The sequence below is a fragment of the Liolophura sinensis genome, chromosome 11 (assembly GCF_032854445.1).
Source record: "Liolophura sinensis isolate JHLJ2023 chromosome 11, CUHK_Ljap_v2, whole genome shotgun sequence".
Taxonomy (NCBI): Eukaryota; Metazoa; Mollusca; class Polyplacophora; order Chitonida; family Chitonidae; genus Liolophura; species Liolophura sinensis.
The window spans coordinates 32,031,244-32,050,659 of NC_088305.1; the positions used below are offsets into that span (position 1 = coordinate 32,031,244).

Below are 19,416 nucleotides of genomic sequence, written 5' to 3' on the forward strand. Positions count from 1 at the left end.
GTCCTACATCCTCTTACGCGCAGCTGTGAGTAAGAAGAAAGCTGTCATCAATGTGAAGAACAAAGACGACGACTGCCTCCGATGAGCACTCCAGTCTGCCTTATTTCCAGTCGCCGGGCACCCTCAGAGACCAACAAAGTACCCCACCGATGATGGTCTTGACTTTTGGGGAATCGACGCCCCCACGCACAAAACGCCTAGTGGAATACAGAGGCCCTTACACGACGGAACACTTCCTCAGAGCTCTCCAACAGGAGGAGCGGGAAATCAAAACTGATCTAGCCAACCCTAGCGTTCAATTCTTACCGACTTCCCTTGACAATCTGGTAGAGGCCAACAAACCTGAGGCTTTCCACATCACAGTCCGGTATGAGCCCGGTGAAGAAAAACGAAAGCTACTCATGCGCAAGGGAGTCTACCCTTATGAGTATACGGACTCCTGGGGGCGCTTCGACGAGTAAAGCCTCCCACCCAAAGAGGCTTTCTACAGTAAGCTCAAAGTCGGAGGCATTAGCGATGAGGACTACATCCACGCTCAACAGGTATGGAAGGTATTTGACTGCCCCAATCTGGGAGACTACACAGACCTTTATTGCCGCACAGACGTGCTCCTGTTGTGTTTGAGGCCTTCCGGAAGACTTGTATATGACAGTATGGATTGAACCCTAATCACTACTTTACGAGCCCAGGTCTCTCGTGGGATGCGCTGTTCAAAAAGACCATGGTAGAGCTGGAGCTGTTAACCGACTACGACCAACATCTCTTCATTGAGAAGGGGTTGCAAGGAGGTATCTCCATGGTAAGTAAGCGATACGCCAAAGCCAATAATCCGCAGGTGGAGGGATACAACCCAGAAGTCGAAACAGCTACATCCAGTACCTAGACGCCAAAAATCTATATGGCTGGGCTATGAGTCAGTTCCTTTCAACGGGCGTCTTCCATTGGGTAGATGACGCGCGGCGTCTCGGTGAAACGATTGCTACCCACTCCCACGACAGTCCTTCCGGTTACATCCTCGAGGTCGACCTAGAGTATCCGGCCGGGCTACATAACGCACATAACGGCTACCCATTAGCCCCGGAGCGTCTGGTGGTCCAGAAGGAGTGGATGTCAGACTATCAGCACAGCCTTCTCGGCAGGTCTACCGAGGTCGAAAAGCTGGTCCCCAACCTCCGCAACAAGAAACTGTACGTCCTGCACTACCGGAACCTACAGCTGTATCTATCTCTGGGAATGCGCCTGACAAAGGTTCACCAGGCCCTGAGATTCGCCCAGAACCCTTGGATGGAGCCCTATATCAGGATGAACACCGAGCTCCGAAAAACGGCCGCGAGTAAATTCGAGAAGGACCTGTACAAGCTAATGAACAACTCGGTCTTCGGGAAAACCATGGAGAGAACCTTCGGAAGCCTGTGGACGTCAAGCTGGTACGCTCTGGAGAAGACGACAAGATCCGACGCTTGATAGCCAGCCCAAGCTTCGCACGGGCAAACATATTTGATGATGACTTCACAGCGATTCAGATGCACAAGACCCGTCTAGTCCTAAACCGACCTATCTACGTGGGCATGAGTATTCTAGATCTCTCCAAGCACCTGATGTACGACTTCTACTACAACCACATGAAGGCCCAGTACGGAGAGCGCTGCCAGCTCCTCTACACTGACACGGATAGTCTGCTACTCGAGATTCAGACTGAGGATGTTTATAGGGATATAGCTGAGAATGCAAACCTGTGTGACACCTCAGATTACCCACAAGACCACCCCCTGCACAGCGTAGCAAATATGAAGTTCTTGGGGAAAATGAAGGACGAGTGTGCGGGTCGGCAGATCGCCGAATACATTGGTCTGCGCCCCAAGATGAACTCCATTCTGGAGGCAGGTGGAGCCAACATTAAGAAGGCCAAGGGCGTGAAAAAGGGAGTTGTGGAAAAGCGAATCCGCCATAAGCAGTATAAAGAGGCCCTCTTCGAGAAAAAGATCTTCCGACACGGTATGGACGTCCTGCGATCAGAGCGGCACCATATCTATGGGCAGCACCTGAAAAAGGTCTCACTGTCCCCCTTCGATAGTAAGCGCTGGATCGCCGAAGATGGTGTCCACACCTTGGCTTATGGCCATGCGCCTCCTTGACGGTAGGATGGGACATCCAGGAACTACCGTAGAACCCCATCCGGGAGGCACTATTAGCAACTCCTCTCGAACGAATCCCAGTCAGTCAGTTCGGATTACTTGGTGAGTTTTGCGATTCCGTAACTCACACCCCCCAACCGCACACATTCCCAGGATGACGAAGATCATCTCACGGTGTTTTTGATCTTCACTAGGCACATAGAAATCGGAGAGCTGTGCCTATGTGCCCAGCAGCGCGTCGCGTGCGTCGCGTGTAAGAGTTTTGCCCGAAACCCTAGAATACTCGCGGATTGCAGCGTCGACATCCCGGAACGTATGGATAGCGTGTCCCTGGCGGCGGAGTTCATCATTGATCCAGTCCAAGCGCTCAGTGCGCTTTCGGGCCCATTTTTCCTAGGCGGCTTGGAGCTGCTCTACAGCGCGGTCATGGCGCCTCTGCTCTTTGTCGACACTGGAACTCCTCAGCATCGAAAACATATAGTTGCTCCCGCTAAAGGCCAAAGCATTTACGAGGGCGCCACCCATCATCATTTGCGATGGAGGTCATTACTACTTGATTATATTGGGAGGAAGGAGCCCTTGTTTGATTACCAGGTCCTTCGAAAACATGGCCAGGCCTACATCTGCAATGACCATGCCGACGTCACGTGTTAAGTCCAGCTTCGGGAGGGCTCCTTTCAGGAACATCTGGCCGAGACGAGCGTGCCCAGTAGCCAGGAAAGAGACCACAGCGGCGTGGAAGACCGCGTTGACTAGCACTTTTCCGTCACTGGGTGGAGTAGACATGCTGCTCTATATAGAAAGGGTCGCGACGTATATTCAAATGGAGATTCTTTTCTTGCGGCGCTGCATGCGGCGTAATATCTGCACCTCGTGCTGTATAGCTGCCAACGCCTAAGAACGCCAGGAGCGCCCTCCAGTCGGGTGCCTTCGTAGAATCCGGTTCCTTCGGCTGTTCCTTCGTAGAATCCGGCTGTTTCTTGGTGGAATCCCCAAGCAAAGCAGCCTTTGCCTCGCGAGGCTCGTCCTTGAGGTTTTCAGCCTTGGCCTTTCTCGCTGCAGCACCCGCTCGACCCGCAGCCACTTTTTGGTAATTCTTCGAAGGGCCGTCATTCGCTGTCACCCCCTCCACTTCCTTCGGGCCTTCCGGATTCGTTGTACTCATGTTCCTCTGGATCATCATTTCTAGAACAGCAGTGGTGTTCAAATGAGCAGTGCTCAGTAGTGGTCAGCGCCATGGTTAACGGTGCTAAGTACTTACCACAGCAGTAGTACAGCCAGCAGCTAGCACTGCTAAGCGCCTGTTCGACAAATGTGTCGGTGGCGAGCTGTGCCATGAGCTTTGGTCGATTCTCGGGTGGGATTGGTAGGAGCCAGCTGGCCGCCCTTACATATGATCTCAAGAATATACCTCTGAGACCGTTAACCATCCGCGCACCGAGCTTAGCCTCGTACCGGGAGAGCAGCCTTTCAACGTCTTTGTCGCTCATGGCGTCGATCTCAGCGGCTGTTACGTCTTTTCCCAGATATCGCTTGACCTGCCCACCCACCGCAAGTGCCGCCAGCCTATCCCTGAGCTGCCGTGCATGTTGGCTGGGGTCGGGATGTTGGCTGGGGCTGGTCTCCTCCTCCTCAGAATCTCAGAATCGCCCAGAATCTCGTCTATAAGCTCGTCGGTATCCATGATTAATACCTAGGGGCGCCTACGTCTAATAAATATTCTTAGATGTGGCGGGTGTATCAGTCATTAGCAGGAGTTTAGAATGTGGATTGTTCTTGAGCTTCTGTCGAACCTCTGCCTTTTCGCTCTCGGCCTCGATGATGTGGTCCTCCCCCCCCCCCCCCCCCCCAGGCATTCATTGAACTAGTGCCGATCTTTGCAGTGGAATAAAGCCACTCACCTTGTCTGCTCGCGAAAGTCTTTGAGGACGGCGTTGTACTTCTGAGTGAGGACCCAGACGGCTTGCTTTGCATGACGGCCCGAGAAAGCCATAAATGACAGCATTTTTTGTTTCTTCTTCATCGCCTCCAACGCGCTACAATCATCGATGATGTATAGGGTGGGCTCCCCCTCGAATAATCTGTAGAAAGCTCTCAGGCATTCGTTGAGCCGCTCGCCGGGATCAAAACAATAGACCTCAGGTTCAGACAGTATCCATCGCCGCCGGTACGCCTCGTTATGCTTAAGACTGGGGCACAGGATCACAATGTGATCAAAAAAACCGCCGAAAGGGCCCTCAAGCAGGTCCAGCACGAATACTGTTTTGCCGCAGATCTCTCTCTTTTGTCACCTGTATCGTAATCCCCTCGCTGGCGTTTTGAACGCGAACCCCACTGCCATGCAGCTCGTCATCGTCGCTTGGCCGAAGGTCAAGCCAGAAGGCGTGCTTGTGCGTCAAGAACTCTTCCAGGGAGACGTCTGCCATTCCTAAGTCTTTTACGACCCTGGCCACCTCAGGGTCCCGCCCTTATTGCTGGTACGCCCGCATGCCCTGGCTGTACAGCTGATTGGGGACACCTTCTATTGTGACTTCTACTTGGGTGATCTTTGGGTTGTAGAAGGATTCCGACCTCCTCTCCCACGGGGTTCTTTTAGCCTCGAACAGCATGAGGATGCCCTTCATTGCTCTCGCGGGAGTGTTCAGGTTTATGTTCCAGAGAGTATCAGACTTGTATTTCACAAACTTTCGGTGGCGGAGGACGCGATCATACAGAATGGAGACGCCCCCGGCCAGCTGGGTGCGGATCTGTCTAGCGAGCTCCTCTTCGACGACCATATCGAACTCCATGCTGATGTTGTCGATGGTGTAAGTCGTGTCATCGTCTGTTGTATTGACGACCCGGCTGTAATCGTTGAACGTCAGTTCGTACTCCAGTCGGTCGGCCAAGGCACTCTGGTAGAATGGCATGTGGCCATCTAGAAGCTCAAAGTCTAACGGGATGTGGAACCGGCTGCCAAAGGCGCGAGTGATGGCTTTTTCTCCAATATCGTCGTTACTTGCGTCCTGCGCTCCAACTCGAAGTTTAAGCATATTTTCGCTGCCGATGCCTTGGTAGGCCGCATTCCTCCGTTCGTTTATGGTCAGCTATAAGTCGCCGTAGCAATGAAACACATCAGAGTCGCCGATGGACATTACCTCATTCCCGCTGATTCTGATCGTGGTTTTCTGCGCGTCCGAGATTCCCGACCACTGTGGCGTTCGAGTCTTCTGAATTGATCGTGATCGAGAAGGCCAAGCGCACGGTACCCGGCACAATGACGTCATTTGGGCCGAGGTTGGGGAAGCGGACCAAGAGTTGTTGATTCTGGTCGATCGTACTCGGGTTGTTGGTGACGACTAAGGACTGCCGTACACCTTGTATCTCCCCCCCCCCCCCCCCAGGCTTACGGAGTGTTCTGAAAGGGTTTAGCCTGCGTCCGTATGCATCCATTGTGTGTATTGAAGGTATACCTTACAATGTTCAATACGAGCATTATGGTAGACTTTGACTTAGATGATCCGAATCCGGCGTTCGGCGACGTCAAAGAGGACAACGCCAAAGACGATGTCAGGGAGGACAACAAAACCTACGACGATCAGACCCCTCTCCTTGCAGGTGGTGATGTCCAGATCGAGGTGGTTCCCGAGCTACAAAGCGGGTGTCAGCTCGTCAGAAACCTTCAACAACTGATGACGTTGTCCGCCGTGAATGATTATTACAATGCTTTGGCGGAGGCGGATCCCAGCCTTACCCCTCTCTTTCACGTTTACGCAAAGTTTGAGGTTGCTGAAGAAGGGAAACTGCGACTCAAAAATTACCCCAAGGTGGACATCATCAACAAACGAACAGGTAGACCGCTATCCCTCTCTACAGTCGCCAATAATTGGGGGAGGAAGGGTGGGGGTGATGTTGTTAAGAGGGGGCTGGGCTTTGTAGACTGGAAAAGAAGTAAACAGCCATCGTTGCATAAGGCAGCAGTCGCAGCTCTGGAGACAGCGAGTTCAGAACTCGGTGCCGCGGCCGCCGAGGCAGCTACCATGGAGCTGAAGGATTTAAACCAAGCAGCGAAAAAGGCTGCTGATGCAGTCAACACACTGGAAACAAGCTTTACGGATAGTGAGGTCGGGCGGGTTTTTGAAACGATGCACGACCCTCCTCTTCCCATACAAGAGATTCCCGACCCTCCTCTTCCCATGCGAGAACTTCTGGGGCTTGACAAGGCAATGCAGACCTTGGAAGGCGAACACGCGAATAACCTCGCCAAGCTGTCAAGTTTCGATAAGTATATCGCAAAAGAAAAACGGAAGTTGGGGGAGGCCCCTGATGATGATAATGATGATAATAAAGACTTGCGGAGCATGATCGAAGGTAGGATAAAAAATCTCGACGTCGAGAGGGTGGCACGGCTCGAAGCAGCCTCTTTAACGGGTGAAGCCCTGGGCACGCAAATACACCACATCAAGCAGACGATCGATCGCATCCTACACAAGGATACCACTCTGGCCGAGCGCGTCCGCATCCTCTTCCGGGAGCAGGGAATAACCGTGGTCTCCATTCTCACGGCAATTGGGATGGCGATCTCGACACTGGGGCCAGTTATAAAGTTGGCGCTGACTGGCGGGTCTGGCAGGGGCATCCAGCCAACACCACCTCCACCCGACGGGCGTGGTCTTAAAGAATGGGTGAAAAATCATCCCCAGTCCCTAGCGCACGCCCTTGGCAAGCTGGCTGGGAAGGCTGCCGCTGCGATTCCGGGTATTATTAGCAGTATCGTGTCCTGGCTACTGAACCTTCTCGGGAAAGCGGCTGGGTGGCTGGCCGATAATGTCTGGGCTCTAGTCATGGCAGTAGGTGGCCTAATGCTCGTGGCTGTTCACAATTATTTAACGCATAGTCCACAGCAGCAGTAAGCTGATACCAACCCCAGCGACGATGATTGCTGTCTTCTCCGCATAGTGATTCTTTTCCTTTAGGGGTTCTGCGGTGGGTGGTGGGACGCTTTCTTGTGGCTCAACGATCACGTGGGAAGGTGGGACGCTTTCTTGTGGCTCAACGATCACGTGGGAAGGAGGGACGCTTTCTTGTGGCTTAACGATCCCGTGGTAAGGTGCGCGCTTGTGCAAAGTGGGCGGCACTTTAGCGTTCACACCCTCATTGGCGCCTAGCTTCTGGCCCTCTGTGGCCACGACGATTTTGTTGTTGTAGTTCGCCACATGGCCGATCTTCAGAAGCATGTCGCTGGGGGCCATATATAGGCCCAGGCCATACACAAAGTCTACAGCGCTCCCGGCATACTGTAGCACGTCCTGGTAGCGTTTGATAGCAGAGGGAAGGTCGATCGGAGAGGAAATAGCGTCTTCAACGTTCGCGGTAAACTGTTTTTGCGCGTCGAAGGCTGTGCCCGTGCTTAGAATACGCGCCCTTGTTTGCGCTTGGGCGCCTAGAATAGCCCACACGTATGGAATCGTTAAGGCACTCTACGCCCGGCTGCGCGAATCCTTCGGATTTGTCGGCAATGAACGACGCCCAAGCCTCCTCGGTGTCCTGCTCGATGTAGTCGACGTGGAGCACTCTAATCTTTCTACAGAACGACATCCAGCTCGCATTAAAGGTCCCATCCCAAATGGGGCTGTAGCCTCCAGTATGTGTGCTTATCTACGCGGAATTCCCTACAAATCCTCTCATAGGCCCTCTCGTCGTGGTGGTTTTTGAATGCCTCCCACGCTCTGTCTTGTGGCAGTGGGGCCTGGATCTCTTACAAGATCCGCCGAATTTGGTAATACACATGGAACGTGTACAGGGCCCTTATTTGTTTGTCGGGGGCGAGAAGATGGTCTTTTACAGAGACGCCGCAGCCCGTGGTTGTGCACCAGACCGCTAAGTTCACTTGGTTCTGCCAGAATTGCATAGAATTGGTGTTCCAGGCCCGAACAATGTCATTGCTGGTTACCTGTGGCAGCCGGTACTTAGCCAACACATCTGTGAACTTGACTGGAAAGGCCTTCTTTTCATCGATGTAGATGTCAAATCGCGTGAGCTGCTCTGCGTGGGTTTGGATATTATGAAATGTCCCGGCCTTGTAAGTGGCCTCTCTATTGAACCTGTAAGCCTCGCTGTTCATCGTGGCTAAAATGTTCATCACATTGTCTGACATTCTAACAACCCTTAACAACCTCGACGGCCGCCTTAAAACCGCCCTTCGCGAGTTAACATTCTACCCAGCCTGGGTGAATATCCAAACCGGAGTGGGCTTCTTGCTTGAGGGCAAACGTGTTGAAGTGCCGACGGGCTACTACAATGCCTGTACGCTGGACATGGATATATTCCGCCCGCATGGGATTTCTCTGGGATTGAATGAAGCCACGGGCCGATTAGTCCTTACCCTCCCTAGAAATACCTTCATAATACTCCAAGAGCTTGCCCCCATCTTAGGGTTCTCCGACGGGATTGCGCCCATAGGGGGAACTATGGAGGGTGAAAATCAACCTAACTTGATTACACACAAAGAAGTCTTCGTGCATTTGGATGAACTGAGCACCTCGGAAAACGTGAGAATAACCTCAGATTTCGGTGGCGGTTCAACACTACTTCAGGCCATCGCCGTGACTGGTGAAGGGATAAACTGCGGGAAGACGGTTTCATTTCCCAACCCACAGTACAAAGCCTTGCGCGACGACAATATAACGCACTTGACCGTGGCACTTTTAGATAACAGCGGTAAGTATATTAATTTAGAGTACCTCAGTGCTACCCTAGAAATACAATGAGTATGGAGGACGCGGCCGGTACCAGGTCTGCGTGCCTGTCTTTAAGCGACTTGGCAGATGTGTCGAATTTCGAATTCAAAGGCCAGGAAGGTAAAATCTACGCCTTCGAGTTCAAAGTGGCAAGCACATCCGCAAAAATATTGCGGTGGGGCAAGCAGAACCTGATTCGAAGTTGTATGGGACTTTAATCCTTAACAACCTCGACGGCCGCCTTAAAGTCGCCTTTCGCGAGATAACTTTCTACCCGAACTTTGTGCATATCCTCACCGGAGTGGGCTTCTTGCTTTATGGCGAACATTTTGAAGTGCCGTCGGGCGACTACAATCTCTGTAACCTGAACAAGGCTATATTCAACCCGCATGGGGTTTCTCTTGAAGTAAATGAAGCTACGAAACGCCTAGTCCTTATCCTCCCTCTAAATACCAAAATAACTCTCCTAAAGCTTGCCCCCATCTTAGGGTTCTCCAACGAGGATAAGCCTATAAAGAGGTCTGTGGAAGGTGATAAGCCATCTAATTTGGTCACACTCATAGAAGCCTTCGTTCATTTAGATGAACTGAACGCCTCAGAAAACGTGAGAATAACCTCAGAATACAGGGGCGGTTCAACACTACTTAAAGCCATCGCCATGACTGATCTAGGAAGTAAGTGCTGGAAGACGGTTTCATTTCCCAACCCACAGTACAAAGCCTTGCGCGCCGACAATATAACGCACTTTACCGTAAGTATTTTAGACAAAAACGGCGCGCATATGATTGTAGAAAACTTCAGTGCTACCCTAGAAATACAATAAGTATGGTGGACGCAGCCGGCCCCAGGTCTGCGTGCCTGTCTTTAAGCGACTTAGCTGATGTGTCGAAGTTCGAACTTCAAGGCCAGGAAGGTAAAATCTACGCCTTCGAGTTTCAAAGTGGCAAGTACATCCTCAAAAAGATTACGGGGCAAGCAGAACCTGCCACGTTTGCTTCCCTTCAAGATGTCTCATCCTCTGTAGAGCAAGATCGCAGGTCGCCGTCTGAGGTGATTGAAGAACAAAAACTCTCTTTAATTCGCTTTGAAGACCGCTTTGTTCTTGCCAGAGCTCGCGACCCCGATTGGTTGATAGATGTGAAGGTGACCCCGACGTTGGTCCAGACCACCGGGACCGTGGTGAGAAAAGTTTTCAACTCCGGAATCTCTTTTGTGTCGTACGTACCAAACAGCGCCTGCCTTATAACTTTGGAAGGAGGAGGTTACTTCACACTAACTGCGCCGCAGGGTGTAGAGAGCGTGCGTCTTATCGCGCAAACCGGGTTTAAGAGCACACTACGAATAAACCCTGGATCTATACTTATCTTCAACCTCATACTTGGCGCGGCCGAACAACGCCGTTGAACTTTGATTACCGGGCTTAAAATAAGGTGGCCTGCGGAGCACGATACAAAGGATCTCAGACTGATGATTATATTACAGGCCCAGGGCGCCCCAATCATCTGGAGCTCTCTCAAGAATATACGAGTCGTTAAAGTGGGCGTTTTAAATCTCGATGCAATAAATTTAGAGTGCGGTATAGGCCTTCGCCGCTTTCTTGTTAGTAGCCCCGATTACGATTTAGAGCTAACCGACGTTATTGATTCGTAGGATAGACAAAATGGGGCGACTGTACCTGACGATCACGGATGAAGAGCCAACGGATGACAATCCCGACCGCGCCGATGGTTAAAAACCCCCCGGAGGGCGTGGCGCACGCCCATCGCCTGCAGTATATCAGCGAAATACAGAGGCAGCTTGAATCTGAGCGAGATCTCCGCCGGGCCTTGTACAAAAAGTACCGGCGCGGTATCTTAGCCGCCGAGGCCCTTGATTCGGCCATGCTCACGGCCGATTTGGGACTAGGGGTTGCAGGTGTGGGACTACTCACAACAATAATTGCAGCCCCTGCTGTCTTGGCTATGGAAGCTGCGGCTATAGCTTGCGGTGTCTTAAATGTCGCCGGAAAATTCGTAAGCCGCAGACTTCACGCAAAGGCCAAGAAACATAACGATATACGGCTGTTGGCTGAGGCCAAACTTAACAGCATCCGTGCGCAGGTATCTACGGCATTATCTGATGGTGTTATTTCGGACGTAGAGTACAGGCAAGTCGTTCAGGAGCTCCAGAACTACTCTGACCTGAAGCAGGAGATACGCGCTAAGTCTCGTAAGACATTCAACGCCGTAGAGATCCATGACAGCACGAAAAAACAACTTATAGATCGCGGCGGAAGACTAGCTCGGCAAGAGCTGAAAAATGCTCTTTCCGAATGATGTTCTGGGGGCTAGGGTTGTTGCCTCATTAGCTCGGGCAGCAGCCGGTTTTCAAAATACTGCCGGATGGGTTCGGGGTGCACCACCGAAGCGCACACGTCGTTGGTGAAGAGCTTCAGCACGAGCAGCCGGCCCGCGTTGACGTGTCCGTCTTCAGACGTGCTGTGGGTGACTTCTTTGTAGCCTCGCAAGTCTTACACAGAGCCGACTAACTTCGCCCAAATAAGCTGGCTGGTCGTTTCCATCGCGGGAGATCCCATGATTATTTATTGTATTCGCTGTATACCTAATAAGAAATTTCGATATCCATCAGACCCTCCGTTGGGGGCCTCTATTTACCAAATGGAGGGTGGTCCAGAACCCTCCTTGCCTATACTTATATCTTTTCAAGAGAAGGGGCTGTGGGCCTTCATTTGCCAAATGGAGGGTGGTCCAGAACCCTCCTTCCCTATACTACTACTCTTGTTTCCTTATTTGTGCCGGGTAACCGTACACCATTAATTTCGTCATTGTTTCTAATGGCCCCTATAAAGGGCTCTAAGGACAACACATACAATAATGGTGACAAAGAACAACCCTGTCGGACACCTCGACTCAGTTTAAATTCTTCTGTTATGTGTCCGTTCACAATAACACTACTTGTAATGTCAGTATATAATAATTGCACCCACTTACAAAAGTCGGGTCCGAAGTTAAATTTCTCGAAACATTTAAACAAAAATGACCAGTCTACTCTGTCAAAAGCTTTCTCCTGATCTAAGTTAAGAAAGCATCCTTTTATATCTTTTTGTTCAACATAATCATATGTATTTCGTAATAAGTGAAGGTTGTCAAAAATACTTCGGCCTGGTATTCCACATGTCTGATTCTGAAGTACAATTGTGTCGATCACATTTTTTAACCGATTGCACAAAGCTTTAGAAACAATCTTATAATCTACATCTGGTAAGCTAATTGGCCTCTAGTTTTTATGCTTTCGTCATTGTCGGGTTCCTTACATAAAAGTGTGATTAACCTAGGACAATGTGAATTACTTAATCTACCCAAGTTAAAACAGTAATTAACTACATCCGTAAACACACCCGAAAACAGGGGCCAAAATTGTACATAAAACTCTGCTGGCAAACCGTCGCATCCCGGTGAATGGTTTTTAGACATATTTTTTACTGCAAAAAACAACTCCTGTTCAGTCAAAAGGCCTTCGCAGGCAGTTTTACAATTTAACATCGGAAGCGATGAAAAGAACTCATCTTGAATGGAGGAGTCAGTATCTTGTTCAGTATACAATTTCATATAATACGACATTATACACTTAGCAATACCTTCCTGAGATTCATGGGATATTGAAGAATGACTATGACAAGTAATACTTTTAATCATCTTCTTTCTGCCCATACCATCTTCTCCTCTAATGAAATATTTCGTTGGTTTTTCTCAGTGATCAAAATGAACAGCTTTAGCACGGATAACCGCTCCCGCATGATTCGACTTATAAAGGGCATTTAGAGTCTTTTTCACATTGTCAATACTCTCACAGTTAATGATTGGACTAGATTTTAACGCATTTAATTCTTGTTCAAGTTCCAACAAATCACGTTTTTGTTCATAGATTTCTCCTTACAGTAACTCCGAATTCTGTCTTTACATTCCCTTTTAAATGTCTCCCATCTGTCTATTAGATCTGCATGACCAGTTGTACAGACAGAGAAAATATCATGGAAGACGGATTTAATATCATCAACAAGCTCCGTGTCATTTAACACAGAAGTATTACACTTCCAGTAGAACGGCCCCCATGAAATGACATCTTCAAAAGACATATAAAAGACAAACACGAATGATCAGAAAAAGACACGTGTACAGCATCACACTGGGTTACATACTTAAACACAGCGTTAGGGATATAAAATCTATCCAATCTACTGGCACACTGGCGCCTAGACCACGTGTAACAATTCTTATTCGGATGCAGTTTCCTAAAAATATCACAAATACCAAAATCTCTTTTCAAATTATTAATTTCGTCCACTCCATCATTCCTTCCATTAGTGGCACAGCCAGCTCTATCTAATTCAATGCTCTCAACACAATTAAAATCCCCACCCATAATAACCAACTCACTGCCCTGCATCACATTATCTAGATTAGAAATAAACTCTTTTCTTTCCTTTGGATTATTAGGGGCATATACACAAACAAGGTTTAAAGCAGTGTTGTTGAGCTCAACCCTAAGGCTTATGTAGCGACCGTTAGGGCACCTCTGTATTTTCCGTATAAAGCAGTCTACCGTATACCTAATAATTATTCCCACCCCACAACTTCGATTTGACCCATACGCCCACCTTGCATCGCCCGGGATTTGCAAATATTTAGTGTCATTATAGTTTTCGAAGTGTGTTTCCTGTAAGAATTGTACATCAATTCCTTTATCGAAAACAAATTGCTTGACATGTTCTTGTTTAGACAGATCCCGTAAACCATTAATGTTTAAAGTCCCAAAACGAATATTATTTAAGCTCATTATACAAATAAGTAAAGGTAGAGCGTACATACCCATTGTGGTCAAATAAGAGGGTTCTAATTACGCTACAACTCATTTGTCTCTTTTCATTCGCTGCCTCGCACGAGAAGCAAGCGATTTTCTTTTCCTGTATTCCAGAAGCATGGTGTCCCCCTCCTGAGATGGAGTCGGCGTCATACAGTCTGACGACTGATCGGCATCAACACCATCATAATCAGTAGGATGGGAACTGGGCGGGATAGATGACGCTGCCTCTTCGGCTGTACTGCCATTGTCCAACTTAGCTCGCTTTTCCTCGACTGGAACTGGTGAACGCACGTCGGGAGCGTGCACGTCAGCCACGACCACATTCTTCACCCTCGGGACAGCTGATGACGTTTCGTTATCACCAACATCCACTTCTTCGGTGTTCTTAGTATTCTCCTGGACGTCCATCTCCTTATTAGACTCGCTGTCGTCGCTGACGTTATCATCGGCGCTGTTGTTACCATTCCCGTCGATTTCGTCTTCGTTCTCCTCGCTGTCTTGAACCAGTTCCATAGCAGGTGCGTTGAATGGGTCTTCATCGTCGCTGACGTCAACATCAACGTCATCTTGTTTTACGGTCCCTTCCTTATTATACTGGCGCATAGTCGGTAGGGGTTTCCCTTAACTCGCGCCGCGTACGACATTGCTCTCGCACAACAGTCACTGACCGTATGAAGCCCTAAGTCACACATTCGGCATGGATCTGTACAGTCCTTCTCTGTATGAGGATTCTCATGGGGGGAGAAACCGTCGCAGTTAGAACACCACAGTGCCCTACACTCTGCCGCCTTGTGTGATTTTTGGCCACACTTCCGACATTCATAGGTTTGCCCGGGGTAGGTAAACATAACAATGTCACCACCGAAATTAATAAAATTTGGTACATAACGAACTTTGTGACACCTAGGCCTAAATCTGCAAATCCGAATACCTGTCCGAACATGAGAGAGCTCCGGGTCTGAAAATCTGGGTTTCGTCACACCCAGGCATTCACCATAGGGTTTCAAAGCTGCCTCGATAGTGTCACCGACATTTCATCCGGTGCCCAGTGGGCCGTCAGATTCAGGTAAACCGACGACGCGGGCATAATAGACCACGTCGTTTCATTTATAACAACACTGGATTTACTCACTAGGGCATTATGCCCAGCCACTGTAGACACACGGAGATAGAAGTGTTTCTTCAAATAATTTTTCTGAAAACTTATTAGCTCTGTTTTGATATTTAACACACTTGACAGAAAAGGAATAAAGTCCCTCTGGACAGCCGTAGAAAATGCCGGGCTGCTTCGTGCAGAGATTGACACAGAGTTCTGCTTGGCCTGTTTACAGGCGAAAACGACACGGACTTGGACATACCTGATCCAACTGGGCACACGCCCTTCACCAAACAGTTACCACTGGCCAAACTCAAGCTCTGTGGGCTCCCAGTTCATCAAAAAATCAGTCTCAAAAACAAGAGTTGTTTTTGCACAAATGTGTAAACAGCAGAGAATAACCGACACGTCCGTTCACTTCGGCGACTAGCACAATCTCTCCCATGCCTTAAAGATGTAAAGCATCGATTCCAAAACGGGAAGTAGTGATATGTGTAAAATTCTAACATCTCCGTCCGTAAGTGGGAAGGTCTGCCAGCAACCTGCGGATGGTCGTGGGTTTCCCCCGGACTGTGCCCGGTTTCCACCCACCATAATGCTGGCCGCCGTCGTATAAGTGAAATATTCTTGAGTACGGCGTAAAACACCAATCAAAAAAAAAAAAAAAAAAAAAAAAAAAAAAAAATTCTAACAAAAACAAAGGGAAAAAAAGAAATCGCTGCGAGCAGGGTTCAAACCTGCGCGGGCATGGCCCATTGGATTTCAAGTCCAACGCCTTAACCACTTGGCCATCACAGCAGTGTATTCTACCGGCTTTAATTTAGCATCGTAACTGCTGGAGAAATGAGGTGAAAAGTGACGGAGTATGATTTCTGCACCTTTGACGGGCCTCCAACGGGCAATCCTCGGCTGAGGAGGCCATTAGGCCAGAGGCGTTTAGAATAAATGTCATTTTCTTCACAGCTGATCGTATTTAGGCCATTTTATAAAAAATCGTCTTCTATGCGCGTTTTCAAGATAAAAAAATCCTGTGAAAGTTGCCAAAAAAATAATTTTTGGATAAAATACTTCTTTGCGTGGGAGAATGGAACAAGGCCAGAAAAGTTTCCTAAGGCACATCTCAGCCTGTGAGCTTGCAAGAAAAAAAATTAAGAAATTATGTTTTACAAAAAAATATGTTTTAGAAAACATTCTTCGGCTGCCAGTAAGTGTAGAAACTGCAAGGCAATTGTCTGTTGGATTTCCAGCGCAACACATTAATCTCTTTAAAAGACACTACCCAAATATTCATAACTCGCGAGCATTGATCTTAGCTGAGTTAGGTTTATTTAACTGGATGTCACCTAATTTTTATTCACAACCCCTTTAGATGCAAGAAAAATGATCTGGTGCTGTGTCAATTTAAAACAGTTTCAAGATGTAAATCAGCGAGTCCAGAAGGGCAAGTAGTAGAATTTGCTGAGTTAGGTTTATTTGGCTCGATGCGTCCTAATTTTTTCTCACAACCGCTTTGGATGCAAGAAAAATGATCTGGTGATGTGTCAATTTATAGCAGTTTAAAGATGTAAATCAGCGAGTCCAGAACGGCCAGTAGTAGAATTTGCAAAAGTCTAAGATAGCTAAAGTGAAAAAGAATCGCTGCGAGAACGCTTCCACCTTGCAAAAAATAAAGTAAAGAATGACAAAATTTGAGCCCTGCACCTCCGACGGGACTCGAACCCGCAATCCCCGGCTTAGGAGGCCGGTGCCTTATCCATTAGGCCACGTAGGCGGTCGGAATAAAAACGATTTACTTCATAGCAGATTGTATTTAGCCATTTTATCAAAAATCACCTTTTTCGTGCGTGTTCAAAGCAAAGATTTCCCGTGAAAGTTGCAAAAAACTTCTCTTTCCATCAAATATTTTATCGCTTGAGAGAATGAAGCAAGGCCAGGAAAATTTCCTTAACTAAATATCAGTTATCAAACCTGCAAGACAAAAAGAATTTAAACAATGTGTTTTACGAAAGATTCTACCGCTGCGAGCAGGGTTCGAACCTGCGCGGGCATTGCCCATTGGATTTCGAGTCCAACGCCTTAACCACTCGGCCATCACAGCTGTGAAAATTGCAAATTAAATATCCATTACTCTTACATGTTGACCAGTCATTATTTAAGTTTTTTTAACCAGTTGCTATCTCATTTCTGCTGACAACAACTTTGGATGCAAGAAAATTGTTCGTGCGAGGCCTAAATGTTTTTTTTTTTCAAAGATTGAATTTATTCCCAATAAACGTTTACGAAAACATACATACACTACAGAAGATTTTGTTGTGACACCATACTTTTTAAACAGTGACCGATTTAACCGATAGAAATCAACATGAACTCTTGTCTTAATCATACCTTTAGCCACGGCAACTATCGTACTTGCATCTCTTTGCTCATTTTGAAACACCACTTGGTTTCTTGCACACCAAGTGCAAAATTATAACACTGTAATTATATTTAACACAATAGCCCTCACTTCCGGACTAAGAGGAAAATTAAGTGATTTGTAAATTAGTGTGTCCTTTTCAAGACTCGGCAAAACGCAACCACAAAGAACAAACACCCGGCTGAATTCACGGAACACCTGAGAGACAATATGACATTGAACAAACAAATGGTCCTGTGTTTCCGAACCAGAACAAAATACACAGGAGTCGTCAGTGGCGATATTACGCCTCAGTAGTCTTTCTTTGACGGGCAAAATATCATGAACAAGCTTAAAACAGAAATTGATCAAGTTATGATCTAAAAACTTGTGGAACACCGTTTTCCAAATAACATCCCATCTCAACTGCGGAAATGTTAACATCACCCGTGGTGCCTGTAAGGCTTTCGTGACAAGCTGATCATAAATAACTTTACTACGGTACATCACAGAAGGTAACGTTTGACCACTATAGAATTCCTTAAAAGCATTTATCGCAAACTGGTAGAAGGGTGTGTTACGTTCTGAGTGTGGGACACTGTGCCTGGCAAATTCAGGACAAACACTCCTCAAAAATAAACCTAACCAGTAAATCGCAAAATATTTCCAGTCGGCCTCAGTACCATAAACCAATTTTAATACATGTCGTACGGCTAAAGCTTTCGTTTTGCACTCAACATTATGAACATTTAAACCTCCATTCTTAAATTTAATGTTTACAACAACCCGCTTTAAACTCTCAGGCTTATTATTCCACAAAAATTTAAATACTATCTGCGTACACTGAGTGACACATTTAGCAGGTAACAAAGTACATTGTGCTGTGAACCATAAAACCGCTAGGGCGGCAGTGTTAATTAGTACAGCCCTCCCCCTAAGAGTTAAATATCTTCCACACCAAGAAGTTATATTTTTCTTAACTTTATTTAAGACACGAGTACAGTTGAGTTCCGCCTGGTCTTTTCCAAAAAAAATTCCACAAATTTTGGAATTCTGAACAGTATTCAACCCTAAATCAGGCACTAACGAACTATCCCAATTTCCAATAGGTAGGACAGTGGTCTTGGACAGATTCAGTTTTGCCCCAGATGCCCTGCCGTAATTTTCTGTCAAAGTAACCACTTCTTTCACGGAACTTTCATCTGAGAGAATTGCCGTAGTGTCATCCGCAAAGGCAGAAACCTTAGCCTGCTTAGTTGTTCCCGGCATGGCAACACCATTAATCACACTGGACTTCCTAAGCGCCGATATAAACGGCTCTAACGATAAAACGTACAACAGTGGAGATAGGGAACACCCCTAGCGGACTCCTCTATTTAAACTAAATTGTTCACTTATGTGTCCATTTAAAATCACACTGCTGGAGATATTTGTGTACAGTAATTTAACCCATGCACAAAATTCGGGCCCAAAATTAAACATCTCTAAACATTTGAACAAAAAGGACCAATCAACCCTGTCAAAAGCCTTCTCCTGATCTAAATTTAAAAAGCATGCCTTCAAATCTTTCTGTTCCACGTAATCATAGACATTACGTAAAAGATGTAAATTGTCGAATATACTACGACCTGGTATTCCACAAGTTTGGTTCTGATTAACCACGTTGTCAATAACAGATTTTAAACGATTACATAAAGCTTTTGACACAATTTTGTAATCTACGTTCAGTAAACTAATAGGCCTCCAATTCCTTATGTCCGTTGCATTATTGGGGTCCTTACATAGCAATGTGATAAGACCACTCCGCTGGGACGGACTTAAACTGCCGGAGCGAAAACAACAATTGACAACTTCAGTAAATACATTGCCAATCAGAGGCCAGAACGTTACATAAAACTCGGCTGGTAAGCCATCACAACCAGGCGAACGGTATTTACACATATTATTTACAGCAAACAAGAGCTCTTGTTCCGTCAATGCGCCCTCACAAAGAGCTTTACGATAATCATTTAACTTCGGTAATTCTGATAGAAACGCGTCTCGACACACAAAATCAGTATCCTGCTTACTGTACAATTGTTTGTAATATAACCTGATACATTTAGCAATTTCATGCTGGGATTTATGGGACCGAGACTCATTCCCATGTCACCTAATTTACTTTATCATTTTCTTTTTTCCCCTCCCCACTTCCCTCCTAATAAAATA

At 47.3% G+C, this 19,416-nt stretch overlaps 3 non-coding genes across 3 annotated transcripts; all 3 read right to left on the reverse strand.

Moving 5' to 3' along the window:
* Window positions 1–15,529: 15,529 nt before the first annotated feature.
* Trnas-uga (transfer RNA serine (anticodon UGA)) lies at window positions 15,530–15,611 on the reverse strand. The gene has a single exon. It is a non-coding gene; the product is annotated as a tRNA-Ser (tRNA).
* Window positions 15,612–16,511: 900 nt separating this feature from the next.
* Trnar-ccu (transfer RNA arginine (anticodon CCU)) lies at window positions 16,512–16,584 on the reverse strand. Its single transcript has one exon. It is a non-coding gene; the product is annotated as a tRNA-Arg (tRNA).
* Window positions 16,585–16,829: 245 nt separating this feature from the next.
* On the reverse strand, window positions 16,830–16,911 carry Trnas-cga (transfer RNA serine (anticodon CGA)). The gene has a single exon. It is a non-coding gene; the product is annotated as a tRNA-Ser (tRNA).
* Between the last annotated feature and the right edge of the window lie 2,505 nt (window positions 16,912–19,416).